Source organism: Bombus flavifrons, chromosome 3 (assembly GCF_040668555.2).
Source record: "Bombus flavifrons isolate JBK064 chromosome 3, iyBomFlav1_principal, whole genome shotgun sequence".
NCBI classification, from domain to species: domain Eukaryota; kingdom Metazoa; phylum Arthropoda; class Insecta; order Hymenoptera; family Apidae; genus Bombus; species Bombus flavifrons.
In genome coordinates this window covers 17,945,830-17,959,596 of record NC_138444.1, presented here as the reverse complement: position 1 = coordinate 17,959,596, position 13,767 = coordinate 17,945,830, and the positions used below count along the sequence as shown (strand labels likewise).

Here is a 13,767-nt window from a genome sequence, read left to right as displayed (position 1 = left end):
GGTGGTAAACCTCCTCTCCATCGTCAAATACTCTCGGTTGAACTCGGTTGAACGACGAAATACTGCACAACGTCGTCATTTTTCTGGCTGTATCCAACCACTCGACGCCAATCGCCGTCGTTTGCTCGCTCCAGATAATAAATCGTTATTAAATTTACATTTTCACATGACCACTTTATATCCGTTTCTTCGTATTGATTCGTTGCTACTGGAATATTAAATTGGCCGCGTTTCCATCGTCTCTTTCCTCTTTGTACAATGCTATTCGATATAAAATATAAAAGACAATAGGCAGCGCGTTTGAAAGAATATCGCTATATTCCCTCAACGTTATTTACAACTGGGTAATTCAAGAGACGTAACGCAAGTATAACAACGAGAGCGTAATATAAAATATATCCGATGTGTGTTAGTAGATTCTAGATGACAATCTGTTGACAAGATGAAACAAGTACGAATATTTTATACTACGATTTTTATAATAAGAAAATGCTATAAATTGTCCTGGTGGTTCTACGATACCGATAAACTCGGCATCGTATCACGAAGAATCATGGAACTCTATCTCGCCACGGTAAAAACGCTTGTATCTCTGTTGAGAATTTTGTTGAGAATTTTTTCTTAATCATCGAAATAATGATACAGGAACGGTAAATTTACACTTAGAATTTATATTAGAATAGTTATATATTTATTTGATAAACGATTTCAAAGATATTCATCGATACACATTTGCACCCGTCTCACCTTCTTCCATACCGGACTGTTAATTTACTGAACAGTTTACATTCCTTTGTTTTTCTCACACACTGATATTCACATACATGTATCATTACTACGCAGCTAATTCAGTCTGGCACATAAAATTATACAATAATCTCAATTATATAATCGAATTTATTATTTTCGTTGGAGATGCAAGCCGACTGCGAAGAAAGCTATCGCGATCTCTCCTGTAATCACAGATACGGAATAGTTCGATATCTGCCTCATCGAACGAAGATCAATCGTGTAGTTGTTTCAATTAACTGTTTGCAGGATTATTGCCAAGTAGGAAATATCGCTGGAGGGTATTTTCTGCTAAAGTCTAAAGCGCAGTGCACATTTGACGAGTACACATACATACACAGGCGCAAACACACGTATATAGGTGTAGAGCGTTTCTATGCAGACAGAAATACACGTAGAAACGGAGTCGAAACAGGTAGAACGTCAGAGGCAGATACGTGGAAGAGATACGGAAAAGTTGAACGCGTAAACTTGAAATTGGTTGCTGGCTGCGGTTTGTGGATGCTCGATAGGAATTCCTGATATGTTCTTGCCTCCCGTCGAACTTCTAGACTTCTCGTGTGTTCCGTCTTTTGTTCGTGCGTTCCGCTCTTTCCTCCTGCTTGTCGTTCCCTCGTATAAGCAATTCCATTGTTCCCCCCGTGCCTTTCGCCTTTACATTCCGTTGTATACTTTCTTCCGTTACTTTCTTATCACTATCGAACTTTCTACGTTGAATTAATTCCCTAACCGAACGATAAATATCGCTTTCCCATTTATTCCTCGGTAGATGAAGACGAACAACAAGAAGAATTTTATCGTCGTTTTTTCCCGAGATTATCTATAATTGACATCATTGCGACAAAGATTACAGAATGTAAGTAAAATCAAACTAAAATCGAGTTTTCCAGTGAATTTTCGAACTGCGTACAATGCGAACACCGCTTGCATAGACGTCAAGTAAATGAGAAACGGAAACAGAGACGAAATTACAAGCGAGAAGGTTAATACGCAAAAGCGAGATAATGGGGGGGGGGGGAGAGTAAAGAGAGACGAAGTAAAAAGTTGGAAAGGAGGAAAAAACGCGGATAAAGAGGAAGTAAAGCAGATCCGGAGGAAATGTAAAGAATAGGGAAATGGAAAAGAGATGGGAGATTGAAAGTAACGAAAGCGGAGAAGAACGTGTGATCCTTATGAATTCGTTATAACGCTCTCGAATATCGTAATTTCACGAACCTTACTTTCATGTAAATTTACCTGCAATTATTAAAAGATGAATTATGCGCCGGCAAGTTTTTCTCATTTTACGCTCGATGGGCGTTGAAAAATTACTCGAGTGCGAGCGTTTTCTTTTAGATCTTCCACGGTAACGTAGATGGGAAGTAAAAGATTCATTTACGTGAAAGATTGATCACATTTTCGAAATGTATGTAATTTTTCTTTAAATACTTTACATCGTATAATCGCTTTCGTTCAAAATGCACGATTATCATATAATAACACGCACGATATCGATTCTTTGTATTTTATGCTATTTGTTATTCGAGACTGGAATATCGAAAGGAAATTGTACACACTGTCAGATCTTAAGACCTACTGCCAATGTGAAATCCTTACAAATTGATACATGTCGATTTATACGTACAATTATGCATATTTCTACCGATGAATCCTTACACGAATACACCTATGATCAATTCTCTATTAACGAATCGATCCTATCAACAGGTAATCCTATTTATATTAAAACATTTGATAATTGCTTTCATCTGTATAACGCGTAGTTCATTTGCACGATGTACAAATTAATCTATTAACGTTCTTCAACGTACAGATAAACAGGCAATAAAACACGTATAAAAGCTAATAAAATTCACGAGGATGGAGATGCAATTTTCTTTTCTCGTTTCCAATAAACGATTATCCGAGGTACACGCGCGACTATATCCACGTTTTTCTCTTCGCTGTTCTTCCACTTCCCAGGGTTTCTTCCATTTCGTTGTTTCATTTCCCTTTTTCTTGACGATTCCGCGGCTATTCCGTAAATAGTAGAAGCTGCAACGGTAGTTTTTCTAGTCGTCCTTTGTGCCCGCCCACTCGTTGCTCTTTATTCGGCCAATTCGGTGGTTGCTCGTGGACCGCGCGATAGCCGAAAGAAACACTTTGTTGGAAAACAGCGTTTCCGCATCGAACTTAGAAGCAGTTACGCGAATCTTTTCGTCCGATGAATTCGGGCCGAGAAGTCGACGGAAGTTGCTGTCCGGTGAAAGCAAGCCACGAAAGTCGAGAGCCGAGAAGTTAGTAGAACTATTCTCTTTTGTACGTAGCAGAGAGACCTAGAAATCGCCTGTGAAACGCGTATTCCTCTAAATTTCCTATAAATTCGACGCATCTGAATTATATAAAATATAAAAGATTATATAAAAGACTATGCTCGTTGATAAAGATTTATTAAACACTCTTACTTTGAAGAGAAGTGAAATGGATATATTGAAACCTCCACCTGTTGCGATTCAGCGTTCCTTGAAAGTGTTTGTTCCGAATAGCGTACAAAGCATAAAATATATTGACTCGATACAGCGTATTGTATGGATACGGTGTACAAGAATATTCATATCATAAAAAAAAAAAAAAAAAAAAGAAAAAACAGAATATTCTTTCTGTCTGCCAAGCGTTACATTTCGCTTGAAACGTTAGCGATTCCTGCTACCAGTTCTCGACCTTTTACAGCTCCGGTGTCAATTGACGTCGCGACAAAGGTGATCTCCGAAACAGCAGCGTAGACACTATCGAATAATACATTGGGCAAACAGTTAACAAAGCGGCTACGCTCGTCACAGTGTTCTCGAATCAGAAACGAGCGAAAGAAACGAAATCCTCGGTCAAGTAATCTTCATTTGAGTGCAAATGGGGACTTTTTTCGAATAGACGTTTTAAAAGTTCATCCCTGGAAGGCATTGTTTGACCAACACGGACGAAGACGAGAGCGCGGGGTTGGCCGAGGCTTTGATTAACTGGCGCCACTAGGCAAAGCCCCTTGCGCGATTGTTTGCCACCTTTTTCTCTTCTATTTCTCCTTCATTTTCTCTCTTTCTACCGAGTCTGTTCTACGTGTATACGTTCTTTTTCGCGCAGTGGTTGTCGTTTTTGTTCTTCGTACCTTTCTTCTCTTTTTTCAGTGCAACAGCCACCGAACTGCTTCTTCTGTTCCATTGCTATGCCGCGCCGTGTCTATTCTCTCTTTTCCCTTTCTCATCCATTTCCTCCTTTGTCTATTCGCTCGTCTGACGAGATACTTCAATTAAGTTTACTCTAGGAGCCAAGCCAAACTACTTTTCGTACGCATCCACTCTATTTGTATCCTCCGCTCGCCTTTGCCCCGTCAACTGAAATCTATTTAACGTCTCACCAGAGATACCGATTAGTTCTCAGCACGCGAGTAATTTCGCGAGTTTAGTGTCTTTTTATCGTCTGCGATTTCATCCCATACTGTATTTTGTTAAATTCTCTGCGTCGATTAATGTAGATACGAATGTAGAAAAATCTTTATAGAAAAGAAAGAAAAGAATAAAACTTTTTTCTTTCCATTCCAATTTTTTTTATACTCTTCTATATTAAGGATTAAAAACTGCGATTTCATTCCATACTGTATTTTGTTAAATTCTCTGCGTCGATTAATGTAGATACGAATGTAGAAAAATCTTTATAGAAAAGAAAGAAAAGAATAAAACTTTTTTCTTTCTATTCCAATTTTTTTTATACTCTTCTATATTAAGGATTAAAAACTGCAATTTCATCCCATACTGTATTTTGTTAAATTCTTTGCGTCGATTAATGTAGATACGAATGTAGAAAAATCTTTATAGAAAAGGAAGAAAAGATATGGAAAAAAACTTTTTTCTTTCTATTCCAAATTTTTGTTATACTCTTCTATATTAAGGATTAAGAACTGCGATTTCATCCCATACTGTATTTTGTTAAATTCTCTGCGTCGATTAATGTAGATACGAATGTAGAAAAATCTTTATAGAAAAGGAAGAAAAGAATAAAACTTTTTTCTTTCCATTCCAATTTTTGTTATACTCTTCTATATTAAGGATTAAAAACTGCGATTTCATCCCATACTGTATTTTGTTAAATTCTCTGCGTCGATTAATGTAGATACGAATGTAGAAAAATCTTTATAGAAAAGAAAAAAAAGATATGGAAAAAGACTTTTTTCTTTCTATACCGAATTTTTGTTATACTCTTCTATATCAAGGAATAAAAAAAATTACGATGATATATATATAGAAATAAAAATTCTGCAGTTCCGAAATTCCCGAGCTGCAGAATTCTAAAATTCTAACTAAAATTTACATTGAAATTAATCTAGATGTTGTAATTTACATCGAGAAACCTTATTATATGTTTTAGGACGAAAATATCGAAGATGTGGATAGTTTTCGTACGTAGCTTCTTCTTTCTCTCGCGTAATTTCCTTCCTCATTGATCCCTTTCTTCGTTTTACCTTACTCACGTCGAACGAGAAACCGTTTCCTCCGTGTTATTCTACCACTTATATTTTCAATTTCGCGGAGCTGCTTCTGTATTCGATGTAACTAAACGAAAATAAAGGAGACTCGTTTCCTATGCGTCCACCGATCCGGTCGTTATGTTTCTCTTTTATCGTCTCCTTCTGTCCCTAATTCTCATCGTTTCATTCACCTAGATCCGAAGACTCGGGAATGGTCTTAATAAAATATTTCAACTTAGAAATAGTTGATATTTTGAAATAACTATGTATCAGAAGGTTATACATTACGTAGAATTACGTTATACGAAGATTATACATGAAACAACTAAAATAGAAGAGCAAAAGATTTTTCTCCGGATTATTTCGTTATTTAATCATCAACTGATTTCACCAACAAAATGATTTCTCTGTGATAACATTTTCAACCGCATGAGAAATGCTCGAAGATAATCGAAATCAAACTAACTTTGAGAGCAAATGGTGAAAAATACGATACTTATAATTCAAATGGATATTGTTATTGAATAAGTGAAAATTATTGAACTAAAAATGAAAACTATTTAATCGTAAATACCAAAAATGAAGATATTGCCTTTATATTGCTTCCAAATAAAAAAGTTTCTCGAATAAAGTCATCTCGGGTCTAATTTAAGCGTTTCCTTGCCACGTATTCTTTAAATAATCGTGGACGTGTCATCGAAAAAATTAAAGCTCGACAAAAATATCCCATGATCGAGTCTCTTTGACACAGGGTGCCGCTGTATGAAATTGCTACAGCGCAGGAAAGAGGCTAATATCGCGTCGTTTTTGTTCTCCTATTTTCACCCGTGTTTTCGGCGCAAATGAAAACGCGTTTCAATTTGTACGTTCAGTCAGCTTCACATGCAGGCGTAGAATAATTGAAAGCAATTTTCATTTAACTCTTTGAACGTAGCTGCGTTCGGTATAGGCGACCATTTACTGATAATTGTCATTTAACAGCGTCGAATTAAACTTGCTAAGATAAATACCTGTCACTAGAATTTATAACACCGATATAACTTACATATATATGTATGTCGTCGTGGTTCTTACGTATCGTTGTAATTGTATTAAACCAGTGTCTCTGGAATTCATCGTGCGATGCGAGTGAATTCACAGTTAAATGATCGCTGTATTGTTGCCTTCAATTTTCGAATTTCACCATGAATTATAACTCGTAATTTAATAGTACATGTACAGAGAATGAAGAAATTTCGAAGTCGAAAATTTGTCGGTAGAAAGTGTCGAAGTAACTACTTCAAGAAAAATTCTACATCTTTATTTATGTATATCCGTGACCTGGAGACTGCTATTACCCAGAAATATTCTAAATAAGGAGAGGTGCATATTATTGTACACATGAATATACATTATGTTTTGGATTGCAAGGTCTAAGAACAAAGGAAGTAATAAACAGAGTTCTATTTGTGTTCCCTGTAGCCTCTAACCCAAGCTATGAGCTTAACTTTTTTGGTAATGTCCTTTTGCTATGAATATATGAACGTGCTCTCTATCATTCCATTGTCTATTGTCTAGTAACACTAAGAGAGTAAGGATCTGAATCAGCATAAACTTATACTTATACCTTTAATTATTTCAATATACTTTTCTATTACAAATTCATCCACTCGTTCTTCGATCAGTCAATCTCAACCTCAACATAAAGAAAACTAGAGATGATTGCTGTGCGATTAATTGGAAAACAAGTGGCAGTTTCGTTTTTTAAACACGAAAGAAAGTAATTGGAATGAAAGATATAATGTGAGAATAGCGGAGACACTTTATAGAATCGACTTACACAAATCAAAGATACGAAAGAAAATTTCTACTTAAAATAAAATTTAAAGACAAATAATTTCTCATAGCTCATACTTTTGTTTTAGAAAATTGGGGAATTGAGAAATTAGAAAATTTAGAAAATATGGTTGAAAGGAGGCAAAGAAAGGACACACGGAAAAGATTACCAATAATACTAAAGAAGTAATAAATCCTATAAAACTTCTAAAAAAGTCTCTCATTCTTAACTGATGATAAAACTTACGCAATATTTTCTCAATTCTAATTTATTTAAAGACATTATCCTCGATCGACCATTTTTACCGACTTCCGTTAAAATTTCCGTCTCTGCGTAATCGCGAAAGTCCATCGTGCAATTTCCGTAAAAAATAGCTTGGAAACGAACCCGCGTCTCTTATCGGGAATAAAAGAGTCGAGGATATATGCTTTTTGTCAGGAACATCTTTAACCCTTTGCACTCGAGAGGCGACTCTCAGTCACCACGGCGTTCCGTGCTGCAACTCCAGTGGCGAGCCAGAGGCGACAGTCCCTGTTTATGCCAAATTTCGTAAATTGGTTCCTTAGCTCTTTGTGTTCTTTGTTAGGAAGTGTAAAGTGTTAGACTTTAAAATGGAGATAAAATATGGAGATAATCCCATATGCCTCCGAAACTACGGTTTTGACAACCTCTGCAACGTTAGTTCGGATTCGACGATCATGTCAAAAGTATTATAGTTTAGGAACCCTAAAAAAAAAAGAAAAAAAATAGTTTTTGGAAGTGAAATTAGCTGAAACGAAGATGAACTTGATTTTGAACTGTTGGGAAATGAGATCAATTATATTCAAGAATGCATCTTGGCGAATGCTGCATAAATTATCATACAAAAAAAATACAGAAATTAATGTTATTCAGATATGTCTAATTTTGTGCGCTAAACTAAATTGGTCGCGTAGTAGTGATACACGTATGTGAATATGAGTGCGTGAAAGTATGTGTGTACGCGGCGTCTGGAAAAACAGATGAATGCAACTGCTCCGTTGGCAGTCTGATATGAAAAATGGTGAGACAAAGAAGGTGCCGAGACGCGTGCAAATGTATATCGACGAAGATCCTGCAAATCGTTTATTACGTTCATAAGGTTTTAACCATAAAGTACCGGACACATAATGTGGTCTTGTAAAATGGCCCCAATATGCGCTGATCGCACCCGGGAAGCATCTGACTATCCCAAATCGTTTATTAAATAAATCTAAAACTACTTTAGTATGAATTCTAAGTGTAACCTTAGCGTTCCTTTACTTTTATTTCGGCGATTAAGATCCACAATTCTCAGCAAATATTACAAAATCATATTTTCAAAGATGCGAATATAGATAAATATAGATAATTTGTATATAAAATCATTTTACGCTAGCTGTAAGGCACGCGTCACGTATACGCTAAATCATCCAAAATAACTGCTACGCCCGACGGAAAAAGTCCTCGAGTGCAAAGGATTAATCTCGATCGTATAGACTAGAGACTCTGACTGGGCTGGCAGTTCTTCGACTTACTTCGTCCTTAGTTCACCGCTGCGCCGAAATTAATTCCACACTGTTGCTTCCAGTGGTCTCCACCGAGGCATGGCGTAACTTCGTACTCAAATGAGCCATTCCATTATACACGCGTGCATCGACGATTAAACGAGTCATGTTTGGATATAACTGTCCGACCGTTCGCGGAGAGACGCGATCGCGAAGAAGCTCACCAACGAGAGTCGTAAATCCCCGTTACGATTTGATAATCGACGTCATGAAATGATCGATCCCGTATTTTCGTTAGGATAAGAGAGGTGGTTGAATCGATACTAACACTTAGTTAACAAATTAAAATATCCACTTTATTTCTAACAACTTCGAATACGACAAGTCTGCGTATGTATCGCGTGTACAGAGGTTCGATCGCAAGTTAAGATGTTGACTGGTCAAAGAACGTAAAGCAACTCAAAATTCCGTGACGATAATGCGGAGAAAAACTGGTGATGGATGTGTCTAAGGGCATGGGATAAACTGATTCGTTGATGACAATTTTTCGTTAAGAAAGCAAGGGCAACGGACATCTCTGCTAATTGGCTAAGCTACGAGGTTTATGGGTAAAGAAGGGTGTCAGCCGCCCCCGAGAGAAAGTTGCTAGTGGAAGGCATCATACGTTCGAAGAAACAGATTTCCTGTACCTTCCCGGAGTGGACAATAAATTTAAGGAATACTTCAAACCAAGAAAATATGTTTGGTCTGAAAGATCTTAACTAGAAAAATGTTAAGATTCATGGTGGGTCCTTAAGCTTATGGAGTATATGAAATAAAGATGTTTAGATATTTGGCAGTCATCTTGCTTTGTGTAGCAGATTACGGAACGTAACAATAGCTAAGCCTAAGATTGGCACGTTCCTTGATCACTTTTAAATGCGAACCGAATCGACGTCTTCGTTGCAATCTAACCGTTTCTTTGCGACGATAAAAGATTGAATTTTATTGATCGTGATAACGAAAGATGAAGATCGAAGACGAGGAAGAAAGGAATTTATATAGGTAAATTGAAATGACATTTCGATATGAGTAACATGAACTGTATCAGTTGCTTTTTCTTTCGTGTATAATAATATTACGATATTCTGTATTACGTAATCTCCCTTCAATATCAAATTCAACGTTATGTAAACTGCAACTTACTATGAGAATAATACTTGTTCAAAAGCAAACAAGATTAGACATACCTGCGCTCGAAAGTCTTAGGATAGTTGTTATTAGACTGCGCAGCTGTATGCATTTGTATGAAATTTAAAGATGTAGAAATGGCCAACATGCATATACCAAGATATATATAAAATATCCGACAAATGACAGTAGAAGAAAGAGACTGTATGTGTACTCGTTATAATTTTCAAAAAGTAAAACGAATCTCTATTTAAGTTCTGTCTTCAGTAGTTTTTTTTTATTATTTAATTTGTACTTTACAATTTGTCCAACTGGACATTCTGTAAATTTTTCTACCTTAATTGCTAAATAACACGTGGATGGCTACCCGCAGCAGGATACCATGTCTTCATAATGTCGATAAAAATATAAATTCGCATAATTTCAAAAATAATACATGAGCTATGTCGCGATAACTCATTTAATTTGTTACACATGCTACTTTTTAATACACTAACAATCCTATTTTAAAAATGCGTGTAATTTAAAGTTCATAGTTTAAGTACAATGTTTTATTAAAAATAGAAGATATTCGAAAATTTTCGAGCGGAAGTTACACGATAAATTATCGATTAAAATTTGTACTTTACAATTTGTCCAGCTGGACATTCGGTAAATTTTTCTAGCTTAATTGCTAAATAACACGTGGATGGCTACCCGCAGCAGGATACCATGTCTTCATAATGTCGATAAAAATATAAATTCGCATAATTTCAAAAATAATACATGAGCTATGTCGCGATAATTCATTTAAGTTATTACACATGCTACTTTTTAATACACTAACAATCCTATTTTAAAAATGCGTGCAATTTAAAGTTCATAGTTTAAGTACAATGTTTTATTAAAAATAGAAGATATTCCAAAATTTTCGAGCGGAAGTTACACGATAAATTCTCGATTAAAAAACTATTTCTTAAAGCTGCTCTTTTATCGACACAAACATCGAAACGATCCCTCAGAAGGCAGAAATAAAGTTTGTCCTTAGCAAACCGAAAGCTACGAAAGTAAATGGCGTGTATTTATTCAGGCTGTCGTGGTCACAACGTTCGATATAATATGTTCGCGAACCAGTTGATCGAAGTCGATTAGCAATCAGCTAGGGTAGCTGTCTTCGGTGTCGATCGAAGATCCTTGTGGACATTCCGTCCCTATTGAAGAAACCCAATACCGTAAAGTACCTGTATTTATCTGTTTGCCGGAAATACGTTGGTCGCCATGAAAAATCGTCTGAAAGAACTTTTTTTCTTCCCACTAGAAAATGTGCGAAACGACCACGGATTCTTATTCTCGTGATCGTGAATCTCACGAACGAGGTTCGTTGAGATCGAAATGGATTTGGGAAGAGGCGGTCTGCAATCCAATTTTATCGTCTTGTCATCGAGTAAATTCGTTTCAATTCTGCGCATAGCTTGAACCAGAGAGCTTGCGTTTGTTGAACTTGAACTTCTCTCTAACTCAAAGATTCGCTGATTAGCTATAAATCGTCGACATAACTTTTCGTAGCAACGTATTCGAAGAAGAGAATTTCCTAGCACTTTTCATTTTCACGCAAAGTCACTTTTACGTTAATATATGCTTTTTTAGAGAAAATTCGTGTTTTTGCAAATTTGAGGAAAGATTTTGATTCGTCGGATAGCGTAATCGTAGAGAAAAATGATACAATAAATTATTGCATCACATATTTGAGAGAGCAGAAGATAAATTTTGCTTTTTAAAAGTTGAAACATGGTTAGGAAGTGTAAGTATGATTTTAGCGATACTATCTGCAATTTAGTAGGAAGAGAAACGACCTTGTCAAAGAATTATATATCGAAGCTGCGAGTGTCATAGTGAAACTGATTTACGAGCTATACACAGTGCAAGAGAAACAAGTTTGATAAATTAATTTTTCTTCCTTCCTTCTCCAATAATTTATCTACACTTTTATAAGACCAAACACATATTACCTATACATTATATTGCACGAAATTACCTTATGGACATACTGTTCCACCAAACTAATTGTAATGCATAATATCCTGTTTTAATCGAAAAAGAAATATTCGTTTGAAAGCAGTTTAAATCGTGCGAGTGAAGCAGCTTGCGAATACAACGAAGGTAGTTTGAAATAAGACACAAACCATATTGGGGCGCTGGTATGTATTCTCTAAATAGAGCCGTAAATTCAAATGTACCCGCGTCGAAAAATAGAAAAAGAATCAAATAATATACAGCATTAATCTGTCACTAAACGCAAAGCTCGAGAGCTTGAAAGTGTAGAGATTCTTTCGCTGCGAAAGCAAAGTTTTCCATGCTCTTCCGCCGCAGTTATACCATGTGCAATGTATATTCGAATATTTCAAATAAAAGATATTGCCGGTAGTAAATCGGTACACGAGATCGAGCGAATAAAACGGATAGAATTGAAATGAGAAAGAATCGTTGAGAAGATTAGATCATCTATCATCCGAAGTTGATGACTACGGTTGGATCTGCAGCAATTGGAGAAAGAAGAAAACGCGGACGAATTTGTTCTGATCGCTTTATAGGCTAAGATAATTCCGCCAACTTTTCTGTATTCTGAAAAGGCATAACAATGTTAATTGTTCACGATACAAGTATTAATAGGATATTTTTTCTTGCGTATGAGTTGCGCTTGAATATGTGCATTGCAAATGGAACTGAAAGGTTGTCGAATTCGAAATTGCATCGAAATGTCACTGGTTCGATGCATAAACGGAATCGTGAGAATTTTATTCGAAGCCTGTCCTGTTAGACGTAAGTGGGTTAAATTTGCTTCCATATACCGTTGTAACGTCGAACACTGTCGATATGAACTACTAACTGCTAACAGGAGGTACGTATTTACTTCTTCAACTTCGAGAATTTACGACTTCATCGTTCGAGAAGAAGACACAGCTCTTCGCTTTAAATTACGTTCATTCGCAACCAGACTAACAAGCGTGAATCTTTACGTAGAATTACGGTGATAAGTTTGTAATACATATGTATTGTTAGCGAACAATTACACGTCCGTGTGATTTATCTTAATGGCTTCATCAGTTTAATTTTAAGATACACATTTTGCCTTTAGTTGCTCCGACGATGAATTTTGTTCACACACCAGCCGAAATGTAAAACTATTCGCTGAAATTCGAAACATCGATTGGGATATTATTTTGCCTGATATCGAAACCTGGTCGCCTTTGATTCTCCATATGTCGATTTCAATCTAATTCACATATTTACCAGAGCAAACTCTCCCTTTGCGTGTTTATTTCAATATTATTATAACCAAGTTCCACGTTCGATAAGTTTCTCCACTCTGATATTAAACTAGCCTTTGAACATTCACTAACAACCCCTTAATTTTAACACACATAATATATATTCTATACGATTGACAAACAAAAAGAAAGAAAAACAAAAAGATGCGCTTAAAAATTTGCTACTAACCGTTCGAGTTTAAAACTAGCATTCGGATCTTTCTTTAACGAACCGTACGAAACTTAACGAAAAGAAGCTTTAAACGAACCGTAATATTTTGACGCCGCTATACGAGGGTAATTAAGGTAGAAGAGGTTCTGGGAACCGCAACAGATGCTCGAACGATCGCGATTTCGAAGTCTCGCGTCCTGCGAGGAAGGTTACAGCCCGAAACGCCACGCCGCGACGAGTTAAAAGGGTTCACGGGAACGAGATCGGCCTTTCCGTCGTTTGCATCCATCTTCGCGGACCTCGGCTAGAAACTTATTGTTCCACGACTGTTGCACGCGACGTCGATGGGGTAGGAGGATTTTTTCGTGGCTTGTTTCCAACAAGGGGTAACGCTTGCAGGCCGTGAGAAATTTCAGCAATTCCTCCTGTTCGCAGTTAGCAGTTCCCGGCACGTTTCTTACGCGGAGCTGGATCTGAAACGAACCGATGACTGAAGAAACAACTTATTTTTCCGCCAACTTGCCGCCCGCGAC

At 36.6% G+C, this 13,767-nt stretch overlaps 1 protein-coding gene across 3 annotated transcripts in view; it reads left to right on the top strand.

Moving 5' to 3' along the window:
* The window catches only part of LOC138178061 (zwei Ig domain protein zig-8), a 368,687-nt gene that overhangs the window by 222,543 nt on the left and 132,377 nt on the right, over positions 1 to 13,767 (top strand). The window lies entirely within an intron of this gene.